The sequence below is a fragment of the Hippichthys cyanospilos genome, chromosome 2 (genome assembly GCF_059441005.1).
Source record: "Hippichthys cyanospilos isolate Australia breed blue-spotted pipefish chromosome 2, RoL_Hcya_1.0, whole genome shotgun sequence".
NCBI classification, from domain to species: domain Eukaryota; kingdom Metazoa; phylum Chordata; class Actinopteri; order Syngnathiformes; family Syngnathidae; genus Hippichthys; species Hippichthys cyanospilos.
The window spans coordinates 4,340,688-4,359,422 of NC_142370.1; the positions used below are offsets into that span (position 1 = coordinate 4,340,688).

An 18,735-nucleotide genomic window follows, 5' to 3' on the forward strand; every position below is an offset into this window, starting at 1 on the left:
AGCAAAACAGGAGTCAGTCATTAATGGGTTGAGAAAGGACGCAAATACTGTACTAACCTGCTTAGTCGAGCTCATGTCGAGGCATCAGTTTTTTCAAGTGTCCAATCATTAACAAGCAAAAGAGGCACCCATCAATAACTGACTGAGTGTCCACTCTTAGCTTCCAGTTAGGTTTTTAATAACCATCCAAATTCATTACAACGCAAACAAGACTGCTATTGTAATAATTTGTTTCAGTAGTTTGTCCACAACGGGACACTCAGTTCTTGGCCGCAGTCTACAGGAGGAGGCCATGGACTGCAACCTCTGAATAGAAGCCGAGTTGCCCGAGTGGACCGAAATGTAATTACCTCTCCCTTTGCAATGTCACACTGCAGACCTGAGCCTGACGGCAGCCTTGAAGTGGATTGAATTAAACTCCATCTGGGAACAGTGTTATTTTGTGGCGTAAACCCCAGCTTTCAAATTTGTTATTTTCTTGTCTCAATGCACAGAATTGCTTTCCTAAAATTGCCTGTTTTGTGGCATTTTGAGGACCAATGCAGCCAACCAAAACAATGAGCTCTGACCTCAGAATGCTGTGATGCATCCTCAATGACATTAATACAAAGGTGACCATAGTTTGTGCTCCAAAAAAAGAGGACACTCGACTTCAAGGTGTCATACATTAGAAGTGGGGCTGCATGACGTTGGAAAAACACAATATATGCAATATGGGTGTTGCATATTGTTAGCTTCATATTTTTGCAATTGAACTATTATGTCATAATGTTCCTAGATGCTATTTTCCTGTCAGAATTGTGCATTTAAGGCTGCACAAAGCATGGAAAATCTGCGCCGATAAGTGGGGTCATGACACAAAGTTCCACTGGAAGTCGCGTCCATGGAAGGGTGCTGTCACCGACCTAGAGCCAATGCTGTTGACGGGCGCACGGCGGTGGTCTCCAGCCAGCTGCTGCCTTGTCCGTGTCTGTGAGTGTAAGCACAATGAACTGTGATCCCCAGTCCACCAAGAAACATTTCCCTGACAAGAATCAGTGATGAAGAGCAATTCACTTTCGTAGCTTCGCCGTTACTGAATACCGACGTCCCACAGCTTCCGGCGTAGGTGCAAGGAGAAACACAATGCATAGTCTTGAAGCAAAAACACAGATCAAAGAAGCACAGAGCCTTCTTGCGCCGCTTTGTTACCGCAACTCCAGCCACCATTGTCATTTGCACGCCCATTGTTTCTTCCAGGAGAGAATCCACTGCCACACTCTGCACAGCACAACAGTTCATTGCCAAGAGGACCCAATCGGCTTCCTCAGCCAAGCCCTTGTAATCACCGGTAGCCAGTCCAATGTATGTATGTATTTAGCCAACATTGCATGCACAAGAGGCAGTAGCTGACATAGGAAAATGTGCAGAAACAGGAATCTGCCGTCATCGAGCCCAACAGTGATCATCATTTTGTCCCTTTATCCCACTGCTGTGCTGCCACCATTTCTGGGCAGACAAAGGAGCCTGTCTTGCCCTGCTTCGACAAACCGAATTTCCCAAGCAGAAGCGGCTTGAGCACGTCGTACTTACGGTACGGTCTTGTGGAGGAGCACCTAACATTTGCATTACGCAATGTGTAGTCAGCTGGTCAAGGGACACCATGACCAAGTAGTATTTTGGGACGTCCAAGGTGATTTAGGCCCATCTCCAAGCTTCCGTTTCTTTCTTAAGTCTTGGAGAAGTTGATTTATGAAGAACTGCAGCATACTCCATACAGCAAACTCCAATCGCCGAGGGCAGGTTTCCTGCATGCTTTTCTTTCTGAAACACACCTGATTCAAAGGATTAGCTTATTGACAAGCTGTGCAGGAGCTTGAAAATGATCCTAATCTTTTCAGTCAGGTGTGTTTCGTATCGATCTAAATAGCATTTCTGAGAACTTCCAATCCGGTTTTAAGCGTTGTCATAGCAGAGAAATTGCGCTTTTAATAAAATTATAAAACCAGTTGCACACAATACACACAGTGACGAAGTGATTTTGAATTATGTTGGTGAAAGGGTTAGTGTCAGAGAAATCTCTAAAAGAAGACTAGGACAAGCCTAGCTGCTAAACAGCAAAAAGAGTAACTCAGACCTGCCAAGATTGACTTTTCTATACCATGGTACAGGGAAAAAGCTTGGCGAGCGAACTCATGCTTTGCCGGCACTAATTCAACTGCTCAAGCGCCCCTGCCTGTTTTTTATTCATTCAGCAAAGCGTTGCACATTACAAGACATAACAAAAAGGGTCAGTCGGGCGCCACCAACAGCTGGGCCAAGGTCCCGGCTCACACTTTCCTGCGTCGACAGCTTTATCTAAGGACTGGGCCAAGATGAATTAGACAGTTAGTCATGCTTAGTCATGCTAACTGGGCTTGTTAAGAACAATTAGTCGGACATGTTGATGAATTTATAAAACTTCCTGGGTTGGCCGTACAGGGTGTGGAAAAAGTGAAAATGTCAGGGTGAAAGAGGATGTTTGCTCACCCTAATTAACCCCTAACATTCTCCTCTCACTACATATTCATGACGGTGATAAAGCCGCATTATTAGAGTGTATTTGAATCTAATCCGTGACTCGCCACAATAAAGCCTTTGTCATAATCTTTATGATCAAATGGGTTATGTATACCGTATTTTTCGGACTATAAGCCACGACTTTTTCCTCATGTTTTCAGCCCTGCGCCTTATAGTTCAGCGCGGGTCATCTGTGGGTTTTTTTGTTGTTATTTTTACTAGCCACCAGCAAGCAAATGTGTATCTGGTCGAGGTGTCAATTTATGGAACAACTATCAAATAGAATGGAAAAGATGTGACTCAATGGCTGTGCTCAAAAAGAGTTAAAACAATATATTATTTAAAAAAAAATGTCTAAATTTATCAAGAGAATGTATAAAATTTGGGGTAAATTTGTGATGTGTAAATTTTAGGGTTACGGCCCGCCACCTCATTTTATGTGGCCTGCTAAATGCTAATTAGGACTTAAAGTTTCAGGTCAAAATTCCAAATTTGCAAGTGGTCTTCAACTTTTCCAATTTTTTCAGAAACAACAAGCATTTTATTTCGTACCGATTGTTTTTTTTTTTTAAACAGTTTTTCAGAACTAGGCAATTTTGTGACTATCATACTTCAAATTTATTGGACTTCACAGTGGCCCTCCGAGAGAAATTGCAACTACAATGTGGCCCATGATAAAAATGATTTTGACACCCCTGGTGTATATGATTCCCATCTCCCAGGTATATGGCAGTTGAAACATTTTCAGAAATTTTGAAGCTTTAACTTGGTGATAAACCATTACCAACTATGTTTAGGTGGCACAATTGGTGACAATCACAACGGCGCATTAAAATGACGTGCGAAATCTACTGTTCTGTCTACTGTCTACTGTTCACATTCTCAGGTGGTCTGGAGAAAGATGAGCAGCATTTCTGAAGGACACTTTTACTCCTCTCCCATGCTCTAATTCAATCTCTCTGACAGAGTAGCTGTTTCCCAGTGTCTGCCAGCCATGTAATCTTTGTGTAATTGAGTTCCCAATCAGTCATCCATCAATAATGCATCTGCTTCAGAAGCACATTGCTCAGGCCTCCTGCATCTGCTTCAGAAGCACATTGCTCAGGCCTCCTGCTAGTAGAAAGGCTCCATAAGAAGAACATTTCACAAACTGCCCACTTTCGCTCACCCCAAATAGCAGCAGATACGGGCATATCACGGCGGCACGATAAAACATAGCGGTTGGCTCAAGACAGCTAGCGACGGTCAGAGTGAATGTTCCGAAAGCCAGAAGGCACTTCCAGGAGATCGATCCTATCCACGCAACAGTGAATATGCGCATAATGGAAACGTTTCAAGGCAAACGCCAAGAAACATTGCAGACTTATTCAAGCATCTAAAGTGTTGCTGTTGTGTAAAGCTCTTATGAAAGAGCCAAGGTAAATAGGGACGCCCACATGCAGCTCATTTTTCAATTGCCAGCACATGCCAACACATCAATTAGTAACGAGACCACAGCCCTCCAAGGTTAAACTGTACAACTGTCTGAATGATTTTCAATTATACAGCCAGAAAGCGTTCCAGCCTGCTGCAGCCTGCTGCTGTCTGCTACTTCTTTTCCACCTTGCACAGAGTCATTTACAATACTGAACAAGATCGAGGAGAGATCCTGCCTACCCTGTCCTGCACAGTATTATCTCCATTTTCACTTGTTAGCTGCTCCAGAAAATCTCCACATGGAGCACATTAAACATTTGATTTTGTACTTTTAGGTTGCTGTCCTTAATACTGTATGTGCAATTGCATGACATTTGCTATCATATGAAGCACCCAACTTCCAGCTTTGCTCCTTGAGAAACCGCTGTCGAGCCGTCCCTTTATCCGTGGGTCAACACAACACAGGGGTGTCAAACGCATTTTTATCATGGGCCACATTGTAGTTGCAGTTTCTTTCGGAGCGCCGTTATGACTGTGAAGTCCAATACATTTGAAAGATGATGGTCACACATTTGCCGAGTTCTGAAAAACCGTCCAAAAAGGCGATCGGTACCATATAAAATGCTTGTTGTTTCTGAAGAATTTGTAAAAGTTGAAGACGACTCGCAAATTTGGTATTTTAACCTGAAAGTTCAAGTCCTAATTAGCATTTGGCAGGGAACGTAAAATGAGATGGCGGGCCGGATCTGGCCCCTGGGCCATGAGTTTGACACCTGTCCATAGCCGTTGTTTAACTTAAAATGATTGGAATCCTTAAATGTCGGCTTCTCAACATTCATTCTCCAGATTTCTCCAGCCCATGGGGTGTCAAACATACGCTGAAAAAAATAATCACACAGCCTCATTGTTGGCAACAAAGAAGCAATTAGGCAGCGCTTGACAAAAGTACATTTTGCGATGTTCTGCGCAAACACTCTAAAATATATGCATCCTATATCAAATTAGAAGTACAGGATATAAAATCGTATTAAGCCTTGTAAATGATATATTACTTATATTGCATTCTAATTCATGTTATTCAAAAACAGATGTTGAAAAAATCGGTCTGTTTTGAGTTATCGCTGTTTTAAGTCAACCGGCTTAATATGAGGGTTGAAAATGAGGAAAAAAAACAAACTGAATCTGTACTCGGAGAAATACAGAAACAGACCGATGATGTCGAAAGGGACTGTGCTGTAAATGATGGACCAGCAAATAATTGCAAAATGCCACATCTGCATTTGTAAAGCTGGCATTGGTGGAGTAATTTACAATCCACCATGATGTTTATGAAAGGGAAAATATGAAGATTCAAAGAACATACAAAAAGTATTTATTTTTAAGTAAGTCTACATATGATCCTCATCAATTAGACTGGGCAAAAAGTAATGAAGTTAAAGGTTGTTATTTGTGAGGGTTAGAGCTCAATCTCTGTCACAATTTAAAACAGTGAGTAAGCAACTCAGTCAATTTGTAAAAATGAAATAGTCTAGTACACTAATGCAGTCATTTCAACCAAGGGTATATCACAGATCACATCCAAAAACATACAAATATTAATATAAATTCATCTTATAACATTACTCTTCAAAATGAATGGATCACAGATGATTTGGGGAAAAAAAAAACGTTATGTCTGAAGTATGAAACTAGTCTTTTTCACCCTTTCACTCCAATTGGAACAATGTGTCCCTGCACTTTTGAAAAAAAATGGGATTGGGCAATAAAATGAAATGACATCACAGTACAATTTCTCTGCAATTAACCATCTAGTACTGCAGAAATATATTGATAATATGTGCAATATACCGCATGTGTGTTACTAGAGATTACACTGATTATGTACTGTGGGCATTTACTGATCATTTTCACTCTCTGGTACATTATTATGATTATGATGATGATGATGATGATATTATTATTATTATTATTATTATTATTATTATTATTATTATTATTATTATTATTATTATTATATAATACCAATGGAACAAAAAAAATCCCATGGCCTGTAACCTAATTTATGGAATTGGGAATTTCGAAACTAATTTTCCAAGTATCCGAGACTACAAGAAAATTGTATGCACAAAACAAAAACAAAATCAAGAATTGGTAGTGAAAGGGTTAAATGGAAAAAGTACAGGGGACCCCCACCATACAAAATGAATCCGTTCCGGAGTATGGCAAACAACAGAAGTCAAGTCAAATTTATTCATAAAGCACATTTTAAAAGCCCGTGGTCAACCAAAGTGCTGTCCAATGAAATAAAAGTGCAAATAGAAACATAAAAGAAAAACACATAAAACACACGAAAAGGCTAAGACACACAAAAGGCAGCACTTCAGGGATGTCAGCTTGCAAACCGTATTAAAAGCACGTGAGAAGAAGTACGTTTTTAAGAGGGAATTAAAAGCAACAAGGGTCTGAGCGGATCTAACGGACATTGGCAAACCATTCCAGAGCCTTGGGGCGGCTGCTGCAAAGGCCCGGTCGCCACGAGCAGCTACTGGTCCGCGAGCGAAGGGCTTGAACAGGGGTATGATGGTGCAGGAGTTCAGCTAAGTAAGGGGGGCCAGGGCATGAAGGTGAACAGTTATATTTCTCATTTTATTCTGAAAGGAATGGGTAGCTAGTGCAGAGGCCAGTAGAGTAAAATAGAATCCGATAGTCATTCGCCAATGCGTATAAAACCCCAGGTAAAAACATCAAAATTGTACACAGTAGCCTATACATTTTAAAAATTGGTAACAAAATAGTATAGTAAGTGCTACTTGTTCATAATATACATCTATACAATTAAACAACATCATAAATAAAATATATACAAAGAAAAAATAAAAATGGATTTACCTTTGCGTGATCTCGACTTGAGCTACTTCGGCCATAATCCCTAGCGATTCTAGTCTTCTTCGTACTGTATTTTCTAATTGTGTCCAGCTTCATTTTCATACAAATCATCTTCTTACTTCTACCTTTAACATCACTAGCAATCTTGGGACCCTTGGCTAACCAACTTACGGTAAGTTGTACTTAAGAACTAAAATGCACAGTAAATATGATATTGTAAGCACTCACACAAGATCAAATAGCATATAGCATATCGGCACCTTAGTGATCCCGTGACGCTGACCAATAACAGACCGGTATTTTAATGACATTTGCAGTGACGCATGTAGTGACATATGAGCGTGGTGCCATTCGCAGTCATAAGCACGCAGACTGACCGCCGAGATTGAATTTTATGTGTTGTTGTAATGTTCTCAGTGTGCGAACAGACTTCGACTGAAAGCGAAGAGTTCGTCAAAGAGAAGAAGAAACTGGAGTAATTTTAAGTGGTTGACTCTTGTCTTCAGTCATTTGAGGTTACCATTTTTTCTCTGTAAAATTAAAACAAAACAATCAAATATACAAAACGTTTATAAACATAAAATGTATCGGCAAACGTTGTTAGTATTTCCCTTCGTAACATGAAACAAATGGAAGACAAGGACGCCGTAACCCTAGAGTCCATTGTATAATACAGTACAGCTTTGCAAATAAAAAAAGGTGGATATAATATGTCATACAGTGAACAGACCTGGGGGAATAATTTTATTTAAAAATATTTATAAAAAAGTGGACAGCACGGTGGAAGTGTGGTTAGTAAAAATACAGCTCACAGTTTAGAGGTTGCAGGTATGATTCTGGTTCTATTCTGATTCATGTTCTATATTATTATTATTGTTGTTGTTGATGTTGTTGTTGTTGTTGTTGCTGTTGTTGTTGTTGTTGTTAACCGATGGAACAAAAAATCCCAGGGCCTGTCACCTAATTCATGGAAGTGGGAATTTTTTTAACAAATTTTTCCAATATCCTAGACATATAATCAAGTAATATGTGCCATAAGTTGTTTTTATTTTATTTTTTTCAAGACAAAAAAAGAATTGGTAGTGATAGTGTTAAGGCTTTTGTAACTTGCATGTTCAAAAAAGATGTAATGAAAAGTGTTTTATTCGGTGGGTAAGAGGCACATTAAAAAGTCAAATCAACACAGTTAACGAGAGTATCAGTACTGTGTAATTTTAACATTTACTGAACCGCATATCTGTCGATATCAATATTTTGTCACACCCCGACTTGTTTGCACATTCTTCTGTATAATGTGATATTTGAAATGACAGCTGCTCGCATCCCTACCATTCAAAGCAGGGCCATGATGGGAATGTGAATGTATGTGCATAAATATTGGCATTTTACCAAATCTCATTCATATAACATGGGCCATCTGAATGAGAATGGTGGCTCTCAGGGTCGTATGCTATTACAAGTTTAATGCGAATTCGGGCTTGGGGAAGATGAAAGAAGGTGGCCTCGGCATCTGAAATGGAAGCATTCATCTTCCCTCTCTGTTGGTCAGCAACTACGCTCAAAGGGAAGGAAACGGCCCGGTGCAAAAAGTGGAAGATGAGGCCGATCTCAGAGAAATCATTTTATTGCAGATAGCCTATTTCACCCTTCGCTCTGGTACAAGTGGATATGCCGAGCCGGTGTTTATTGCATTCATCAGCGACGATATGGACGACTGATTTCATGAGCCTGCGGCTCCCCAGTTCTGCTTTTCTTCAGCTCAAAGGAAGATTCTTTGTCTTGGGAAAATCATTTACACATTTAATTTTGGCTGGTGACAAAAGTGCATGAATGATCTTCGTCAAAGGTTTTTTATTTTTGTTCTAACTCCTCCAGGGCCTGATTTACTGGATCACAAACAGCACGGGACCTACAAAGATAGCAATCGATCAAAGATGCCAAACGGGACAAAAGTCCATCGCTCCTGGAGCTAAAATTGAGGCAATATCTTTCTTTCAAAATTTTCAACGTGTGACTTCCATCATAATTTTTCATAAATTACAAACCCCCAAAATGGTGTTTCATTTATCTATTTCTGTCAAGTCAACAGTAATTTGGACTTGGTGTTTACAGTTAGTTTGTCAAGTGCCAAATAAAGTAGTATGGCCACTTATGAACGTCTTTTTGTTGTCGAAAAAAATCATCTTATGAACTGTATCGGCAGAAAAATATTGTCTATAGTAAGGAAAGAAAATTCAAGATATGAAAGACAACATCGTTGGCATATAATATGAGACACAAGACACCAGCGTTCACGTTTACTGTGGTCTTTCACCTTTCATCTTTACTCGTTTCATCCCCAAATTCTCACCAACAATTTACACAAAAGAACTAACATAAAAGTGACATTAGCTACAGCTGACATTGTATATATTTACATAAAACCACACAGGTAACATCACTTTGGACTGTTGCGTGTGACGTTCATATATATATATATATATATATATATATATATATATATATATATATATATATATATATATATATATATATATATATATATATATATATATATATATATATATATATATTGACTTTCATTATAGTTATTATAATTATTAGATTTTAATATGATAATGATGTCAGGTTATGTTAGGCCAGCAGAGAAGGCCTTGCTGGCCCTGACGGTTCATCACTGATATGTGTTTTTTCTCTTCTATCTATCTATCTATCTATCTATCTATCTATCTATCTATCTATCTATCTATCTATCTATCTATCTATCTATCTATCTATCTATCTATCTATCTATCTATCTATCTATCTATCTATTTATCTATCTATCTATCTATCTATCTATCTATCTATCTATCTATCTATCTATCTATCTATCTATCTATCTATCTATCTATCTATCTATTATTATTTTCCGCACTATAAGGCACACCCAAAAGCCTGATTTTTTTTTTTAAAAAGCTGACGGTGCGCCTTATATATGGATCATATCATGTGCTGACTGCAGAAACTATAGTTTATGCCTAAAAAATCCAGTTCAAACCGACCTGGCCCAAGAGTATTAAAGCCGACTCGGCCCAGCACGATTAATTTACTTGATTTGCAGGCCCAACCCAATTTTTTTTTTTTTTTTTGAGGACTTAAGAGTGTGTGGCACCACACTCATGTTTCTCATTTAAATTTCCCTGACTTTCGTTTATTCGTAACTTCTTTGTGTTCCATAACGAAATAACGGTTTGAAAATATTTAATGCATGCTGAGGAAAAAACTAAAAAGATGGCGGCGCCAGGCCTTCACCTGCGCTTGGCTCCTCACTCATACCGTTGCATGTTTATCGTTTAAATTTCCCTGACTGTCGTTTATTCATAACGTCTTTGTGCTCTATAACGAAATAGCTGGTCAAAAATATATAATACATGCCTAGGGGAAAATCAAAAGGATTGCGCCGCCGCGCGTTCACGAGTGCATAGCTTGATCTGGATCCATTCTGCGCTCTGCGGCTCCTGTTTAGTAGTTAAATTAACAATTACCAATAAGGCATTCTCTGTTTTATCTGTTTTTTATAACAAATATTTCTTATTATAATATCCATACAACGCTTATATTGTATGAATAAAGTTTATATTCCATTAACAATGTTTGCTGACTTTGCTGATTTTAATACATTCTCTTTAGTGAAGCGCCATCTAGTGGCAGCATAGCGCAACTCTAGTGGATGCATAATGCAACTCCAGCCAGTACTATGGTTTCAACTCTATGTGCGCCTTATAATCCGGTGTGCCTTATATATGGCTTTTTTTTTTTTTTAGAAACTCGGTCATTCATTGATGGTTCGCCTTATAATCCGCTGCGCCCTATCGTGCGGAAAATACAGTATATATGAAAAACAACATTTTTTCAGTTGAAACGCCAGCACACATCTGTAGCTAAGATCTGTCTTAGCTACACATGGTAGGTACAGTATTTTATACAATCTAATTAAGGGGTATCAAATTCATTATTTTACCAGCCCAGCCCACTTGAGAATAGATTTTCCTGAATGTGGCCCCTGAGCTATAATGAATTTGATACCCCTTAATTAGATTGTATAAAATACTGTACCTACCATGTCTGTTTTAGAAATGTTGGATTTCCCAGAGAAAGACCATACAAACTCTACGCAGAAGGGAAGCGAACCCACACCTACTGCACAGTGGGTTGAGCGTGCAAACTGCTCAGCTCTCATGCCACCCAGCATAAACCAGCGACCTGTAAAATCTGCGTGTGTCTTATCTCGTGCTTTAGAGCTGTAAATCTAATGTGTGTTAAGTTTTCTGGATGACCTCTCTGGGTGTGTGTTGCAAGAGCTGTCTGTGTGTGGAGCCATGCCACAGGGGTTTAACCCCGCCACATTGATCCCCAAACTGCTCAGGGCTGCTGCCTAATTCTCCAATTTTCAGCTGTTGGAAATAGAATTGGAATAATAAACAGCTGAACCTCACCGCCTAGTAATCCTGGAGTCCCCACTTCCCCCTTCGTCGAAACTCTCTTCAGGGCAACTGGAGCAAGGGGTAGAGTTTCTCGTTCGTCTGAATCTGGGCCAAAGATGAAGATGATATTGGTCAAGCTTCTGTGCCTGGAATTGATTATTACCACTAACACACATGCAAAAATGACATAAAAATCACAGTCACTTTTCTGCCTTTTAAAAAAAAATCACTTGTGTTTTGATGTTTCATTTGATTGAAGCAAAGTTTTGCTACAGGTCAGTCCACATAGTCCTGGAAACAATTAGTCCTCCGAGGTCACACCAAGTCAATTGCCCAAGTACTATATATAGTGTCTAGAAAGGTTTTTGTCCCAGACATACAATGTCAGACAAACTTCAAGAGCAACAGCAGCAAGTGGTATTTTTTAGGGTTCTAATCGACACTGTTTATGTCAATAATTCAGCGATGGCCAATAATAGAGCAGCGTATGTTCCAAATGGCACTCCATTTATTGCGGGCTGTTGTTGCTATTTCAAAACTGAGCATTTTTATCTCCGACTGTGTAAATCAGGCCACGGGCACCAGGTAGCCTCCAAGATCTCATGAGTAGCCCATGGGCCACTTCTGTAAATAGCTTTCAAATGATCGGTGTGAATTTCTGAATTGAATTTTACTTTAGTGGTTACACATGTCGTGGCTGTCCAATTAATGTACGCAATGTACGTGCACGTAGACGCAAATGCTGAAACTATGGTTGCTATAGTAAACCGATTTGAAGTTTCAATACTTTATTTTTTTGACACAGCTGAATATCAATTTGTCAAAACGCCCTCAAAGTCATTATCACTATCTGACATGCATTCTTGCTCATAATTTGTTCAAACATCTTCGTGACTCTTCTACGGGTAGTCATCTTCAGACACGTCCAATTTGTTTGAAATAGATGATTTGCTGATCATTCTACTTGGAACGTTCTTTACTCAAGTGACGACTGTTGTGAGATCAGAGTGTGAATGATTGCCATTTGCTGTTTCTCTCCCCACCTGCTGACATCCATGTCGGCTTGTTCAAGCACAATGTCCAATGACTGAAGGAGACAAGTCAAGCCGTCTTTTCCTTTTCATAATGAGTCAGAGTCCGCTGGAAAAATGATCCACTCAGCTTCGTTGTTGATAACAAAGAGGCAGTAAGGAGGTGCTTGATGAAAGTGCATTTGAAAGTGCAAACATGCTAAAATGGATGCATACTATATTGAATTAATTATTATCAATTATTATTTTTTTCAGACTTAAGTATCTGGGATTGAATGTCCGGACTCTTAAAAGATCATAAAAATACGTCCCTGGCATTGAATGAGTTAATTAACTTATACCAATAACATTATAACCGATTAATTTATTTAGCCTTTTATATTACTCAGTAACAAAGAAGTAGGGCTCAGTTTCAAAGAGGTTGGTGATCCCTGGTGTAATTGGTCATCATGATGTGACTTTCAGTATGGTAACGAATACTAACGATGTAAATATTGTACATCAGAGAGCCACCCCAACTCTAATTTTCTTCACTAATGGCTTGGCTCCAATTCTTGGCTCCAGCCTTCCTGTGTGGTTTACAAATCGTCCCCTATCCATTCCACATCCCCAAAATAAGTGCATGCATCATTTGAAGACTCAGAATTGTGGATGGATGCAGGGATTAAGTGTTGATGCATGTAATATGATGATCAACTTTTGTCTTTTCCTTTCTCCAGAGTGTTTCTTAAGGTATGCTGGAAACCCATCATTTTGTACTCTCTCAAATCAGCCTCCCTCTTACGGATATGCAATGTTATGCGCTTATAACCTTTATATTTTGCTGAGCAAATCATGCTTTCGCACTTGTGCTACATGCATATTCCCATTTAACTGAATTAAATCATCGTCTGAATCATCAGTTTATCTTGATGAAAGTAGCTGACCCGCTTACATAGTTCATTATCGGGCGAACAACCTTCTGAATGGAAATGTTTAGCTGACGAGGCCATGTGCATGAGGTCAAATGTGAGCGCATTGACCTGTAGCCTCTATTCACAAGTCATTTTAAGTCTACCACCACTGCTCTTTTGTTTGCCTCCCATATTTCTCCAATAACCTTCAATCAAGTGGCACCGATCAAACCTCACAGATCTTTTCTCTTGCAATAGCTGTATTCTGTTTTATACAGGTATGATTCACTTACTCAAGACTCAAGAGGTCATGGGAAACTGCTTTGACGGCCTGTGTACATACATATATATATATATATATATATATATATATATATATATATATATATATATATATATATATATATATCCATCCATTTTCTAGAGCCACTTATCCCCACAGGGCTCGCAGGCTTAGCTGGCACCTATCTCAGCTGGCTTCGGGCAGCAGGCGGGGGACACCCTGAACTGGTTGCCAGCCAATTGCACGGCACACCGAGACGAACAACCATTCACGCACCCAATAACACCTAAGGACAACTTTGTATGTCCAATTCACGTGTCATGCAGGTTTTTGGAGTGTGAGAGCCAGCCGGCGTGCCCGGAGGGAACCCACGCGGGCTCGGGGAGAACATGCAAACTCCACACAGGTCCCAGGTGGATTTGAACCAGGACTTTTGAACTGTGAGGCAGATGCGCTATTGACTGTGTCACCCAGCCGACCTATACAGACGAAATTATAATTGTCATGCACGCAGTCAGTCCCTCTGTGTATTTTTGCCCAAACTTCCGCCACCAAAAATGTAACCTGAATAAGCGGACAGTTTTGTATTGCATTCAATGTAGTTTGAGCGAAGGAGCATCAGCCAACGCAAAGGATGTCTTCGGGAAGGTTCAACGTCTTTCATAGGTGGCAGAAATGAATATATATATATATATATATATATATATATATATATATATATATATATATATATATATATATATATATATATATATATATATATATATACATATATATATATATATATGGTATATTTAACTACTTTCACAGTTCAACATGGTGGATCAAAATAGCACCGCCTTCCTGCAGTGAGCGTCTTAAAGGTCAATTGGCTATTGCAGCTGTCTAACAAAATATGGGCCCGTACACAATATGTCATTGCACACTGCACAAAAGCCTTCATACTGTTCAGGTGAATGCCCAGCGCCTCCGGGCTCAGAGAGACATGAAGTCTGCCTAGCGACACACGTGAATTCTAATTGGCTAAAAACTTACACTAAAACTGCAGCACTTAGGAGGAGTGTAACCGTAATGACATAATATGACAAGAAAAGAACTGGATATGGAGAATAAAATGAAATTGACTTTTATTATAGTTATTATAATTATTGTAGTTTATTATAGTTATGATAATGCCAGGTTATATTTGGCCAGCAGAGAAGGTCCTGGTGGACCGTGATATAAAAACTGTGTATATAAATACTGTATATATATATATATATATATATATATATATATATATATATATATATATATATATATATATATATATACTACCACTCTATATTCTACCACCACTGTCATTTCCTGTGAGCTTTGCTTTATTTAATGACCGTCACTGAGCTGAGTAGCCCCCTGGCTCCCTTTTATGTGCATCATGAAGGAGGGAGCAGGGCTTTGTGGAATGACACCTGTCAAGCTCACTCATTTGACTTTAAGGCTAGTATGTGCAAGTTTACCTGCCTGACTTGTCTTCATATTTCACCCCATCTGTATCATTTTCCTCAATTTGGCTGCCTATATGTCTCGACGCCCTGAGGTCTTTGTACTAATGCTGGGCTCAGCAAGCTGCCTGTGTCCATAGACTGCTGCCTCAGCACCAATAAGGCAATAGAATGATAGAGTGCCAGAGTTCTCTGCTTTCAACATCCCAACTCAAGTTCAACCATGGTCTTGAACCCCTATCCCGTTTGGTTGCGAATGTTGCTGAATCCAGCGAATTTAGTGTTTCAGCAGTGTTTGACAGGGTTCGAAATTGCTCAGCAACATGTTTGTAATTAGTCTTATTTATTTGACAACATACATTGCTTTCCCTACATTTGTGCGAAATAATCGTCGCAGTTCGTCATAATCATATCAGAATAAATGTATTCTTTCATATGGAAACCAACTCCATGATTTCCAAATGCAGTTGCCTTTTGTACGTACTGCTTGACACATTGGCCCAGTTGGCCCCGGTAGGAAAACCTAGGGTAATAATAATTTTCAATAACAAGTCCAGCAAGATCAAGTGGATTTTCACAACATTTACTGTCCAGCTGTTTTCTTAAGCACTTTAGTAATACTTTTAGTTTGTCTGGGCATAACTGGAACAACAACATTAATCAAATTTATGTCCCGCCTTGACTACTGTAACATATTGTTTTCTGGACTTTCTGCAGTCAGTTCAAAATGCAACAGCGAGACTCTTGACAAGGATGAGAATGTTCGATCATGTGACCCCCAATACTAGCCAACCCACATTGGCTTCCAGTACACCTGAGGTGCAATTTCAAGTTGTTAATTACTTATAAAATGTTACATGGCTTAGCTCCTCCCTATCTCGTCAAACTAGTATCACCCTATGTTACTTGTTCATGATCCTGGGGGCTAAAAAGAAGTCTGCTGGATCTCAGGCTTTTTCCATTCACGTGCCAGTGCTCTGGTATGACCTATCTATGGAAGTCCACACAGCCAACTCAGTAGAAAACTTTAAATCGCGACTAAAAATAAATTTCTACACTCAAGCATATAGTTCATGGGTCCCTCTGACTGTAGCTTCCTTCTTCTCCTTCCTGCCCCCTTTTCCTGGTTCAGAGAGAGGCCTAGATGGTAAGAGGCAAATTGAATGCTGTCATGCCGGCCTTCGTCAATTGACCGATGCAAGATTCGTTAGGATGGAACCACTAGGCCAGACTGTGACTCCTTACAGTCTTAGAAACCTCTGCATCTATTGCTACTGTTGATCTCACCTGCGGTCCCTTCTGAAGTGTTCTCATTTTCCCCAGATCTGGTTTTTGAGTTGTTCCTTCCTCTTCTGGGCGCTTTGTTCAGGGGATGTCATTGTGTATTTGTGATGTTCTGTGTGATTTCTTTTTCACTTGTGAATCCTTTTGAATCTGTGGTTGATGGAATAATTGTATATATGTACTGTATATATGTTATAAAAAATATACATTGCTTGCAGTATTATTGGCACGTATGCACACACATGCACACACACGCACACACACACACACACACACACACACACACACACACACACACACACACACACACACACTCACAGACATATACAATTCCTTATATGGTAGTACTGAAACTTGTAACCGCCTTCTTTGTAGTCTTTGTAATAAAACGAAGAGGAGACCCCAGATCACCAGAAGACCCTGGTGCTCTCTCCCTCTTTTTTTTTTACTCAGAGTCTTGCCTTTTCTCCAATCTCCTAATATTGATCACCCTCACAGTAGTGATTCATTGCAACACAAATAAACTTAACTTGACTAAAAGCGGAGCAATTTTATGCCTCGCCGACTACGAATCCCAACAAAAAGCCAGGACATTAAACTAGTCAACTAGCTCCTTCATTCAGTTGAAAGTGCGGTGAAGAGTTACTCGAACTCCTTAATTTGTACTGTAATTTAGTGTTGATTCAGACAACACTGAATTCTAGTACAATTATCATCTCCAGCAATGAAAGTAGAAGCAAAATTTAAAGGGCAAAGGTACAACTATTGCGGAGGCAATTTCAATGTCGTTAGGCAGGTGTCGCAGAGTGAGCTTCGGCTGCGGCTCGTATTCAAGTGAGATCGAAGGAGATCCATCACGTGGTGCGTAAGTTTTCGTGCAAATTTTGCAATTCTGATTAATCTTCCACGACCACTCATACAAATGGCCAAATTAAGATCTTTTCCCAGTGCTTTGTGCCAAATGATTGATTCACATAAGAATTGGGATTCTCATTCATCAAGATTCAAATTGATTTTAATGTCCCAAAATTGATATTGCGGATGAAAAAAAAATGGATTCCCTTCCTGTCGGCTTCTGGACTACGTTGGAGATGGACTGTGTCGTGATGTCATGGCCCGTTCTGGAAAGTCAAACTAGCACAGCAGGATGCACAAAAACAAAAAAGAGGAAATTCAACCCAGCTCATCCTCATTGAAAGCAAAGTTTTACGTCCTTACCAGTCGTAGAAGGTTTTGCAAACAGTGGAACCAAGTAGGCTATAAAAGTGGTCCCCAACCACTGTTCTGTCCTCCCAAGATGTTAAGGTGGTTTTCGTCAAGGTAGACAGACAGCGAACAGCAAAATGAGGGCAACTTCTTTAATAGTTGTGTCGTTCTCACTCATTTTTATTTTGTAAAACTGCAAAGAATATATACCAAACGTAAGTATACATATGTGAAAATCACATCTTACCAAATGTAGACAATGTAGACAACTGTGAAGATTAAATCAAACATACAACCACAAATAATGTTCTCTTCAATATGAAATGCTAATAGGCTAACGCGAAAATGCTAACAAGCCAACACATTCAAAGGCAGCACCGTTTAACATGCTAATATAAACTAACATTAGCCAGCTTATTATCTATAATGACACGAATGACCAACCATGGGCATATTAGGGCAACAAATATTCCACTAAAGAAAACGACTCACAGACACTCGTGGGCCAGCTCTCGTAAGGACGGACAACAAACGTGAGGCATCGACATAACTGCTCCCAACTGGAACACCTCCCCCTCCCCTTCAGAAATGCACTCCCAACAGCGGCCAGAGGCGGCGCCAAAAAACGAAAACCAAGGCACAGGTCTAACTGTTTTAACTGCTCCAGAACAACCACCATTCCGCAGCCTGCTTCCAGTCTGTGGAACAACTGGTACCAGCCCACATGGGCCGCACTCGAAATAATGACGTTTTGGAACCGATTTGATTTAACAGTTCTTTCGATTTGTGCTTTGTTTGGCTTGATCTTTGTTTTTCGGCGTCGCCTGGGGCAGTTGTTGATATTACATTTTATAGTGATAAGGATGCCGTGGCTTCAATTGAGAGCAGTCAGTCGGTGACACACACGTTGTTTGGTCTCTCTCTGAAATCTGGCACACGACTGTTAGTTTTACTTTCTTTGTTAGAATTGTTGTCATTTATGATAATATGTCCAAAACTAATTTGTTTGTTGATCCAACAACTTGTGACTGGGGATAATGCTAATAATGTCAGTTATTATCTTCAGCATATTACATAGTTCTAGCTTGCCAGCATTTTCATTTGTAACAGGTATTTTCTTTGTTATACAAAAGTTTTGCATTGACAAGGACTTATTTGCATCTAATTAACGTTTTGTATTGAAATGAATGGCATTTGTAATTCAGTTATATGATTGACCCACCCCCCTGATCCGCAATACAAATCTCA

The 18,735-nt window shown here is 39.5% G+C and overlaps 1 protein-coding gene and 2 long non-coding RNA genes across 4 annotated transcripts in view; all 3 read right to left on the bottom strand.

Annotated features, from left to right (window-relative positions):
* The window catches only part of LOC148426926 (uncharacterized), a 38,532-nt gene extending 31,458 nt beyond the window's left edge, over positions 1-7,074 (bottom strand). The window contains exon 1 of the mRNA XM_088408253.1: positions 6,844-7,074. The gene's annotated coding sequence lies outside the window, so the exon portion shown is untranslated. The remainder of the gene's footprint in view (positions 1-6,843) is intronic.
* Positions 7,075-8,448: 1,374 nt separating this feature from the next.
* On the bottom strand, positions 8,449-12,625 carry LOC148426927 (uncharacterized). Of its 2 annotated transcripts, XR_015864928.1 has the most exons (3): positions 12,350-12,625; positions 11,319-11,411; positions 8,449-8,749 (listed from the first exon to the last, which is right to left on the bottom strand). It is a non-coding gene; the product is annotated as an uncharacterized LOC148426927 (long non-coding RNA). The 2 variants fall into 2 exon arrangements; XR_015864929.1 differs by lacking the exon at positions 12,350-12,625 and having other exon boundaries at positions 11,319-11,424.
* Positions 12,626-17,625: 5,000 nt separating this feature from the next.
* Positions 17,626-18,115, bottom strand: LOC148426928 (uncharacterized). Its single transcript, XR_015864861.1, has 2 exons — positions 17,980-18,115; positions 17,626-17,680 (listed from the first exon to the last, which is right to left on the bottom strand). It is a non-coding gene; the product is annotated as an uncharacterized LOC148426928 (long non-coding RNA).
* Positions 18,116-18,735: the final 620 nt, after the last annotated feature.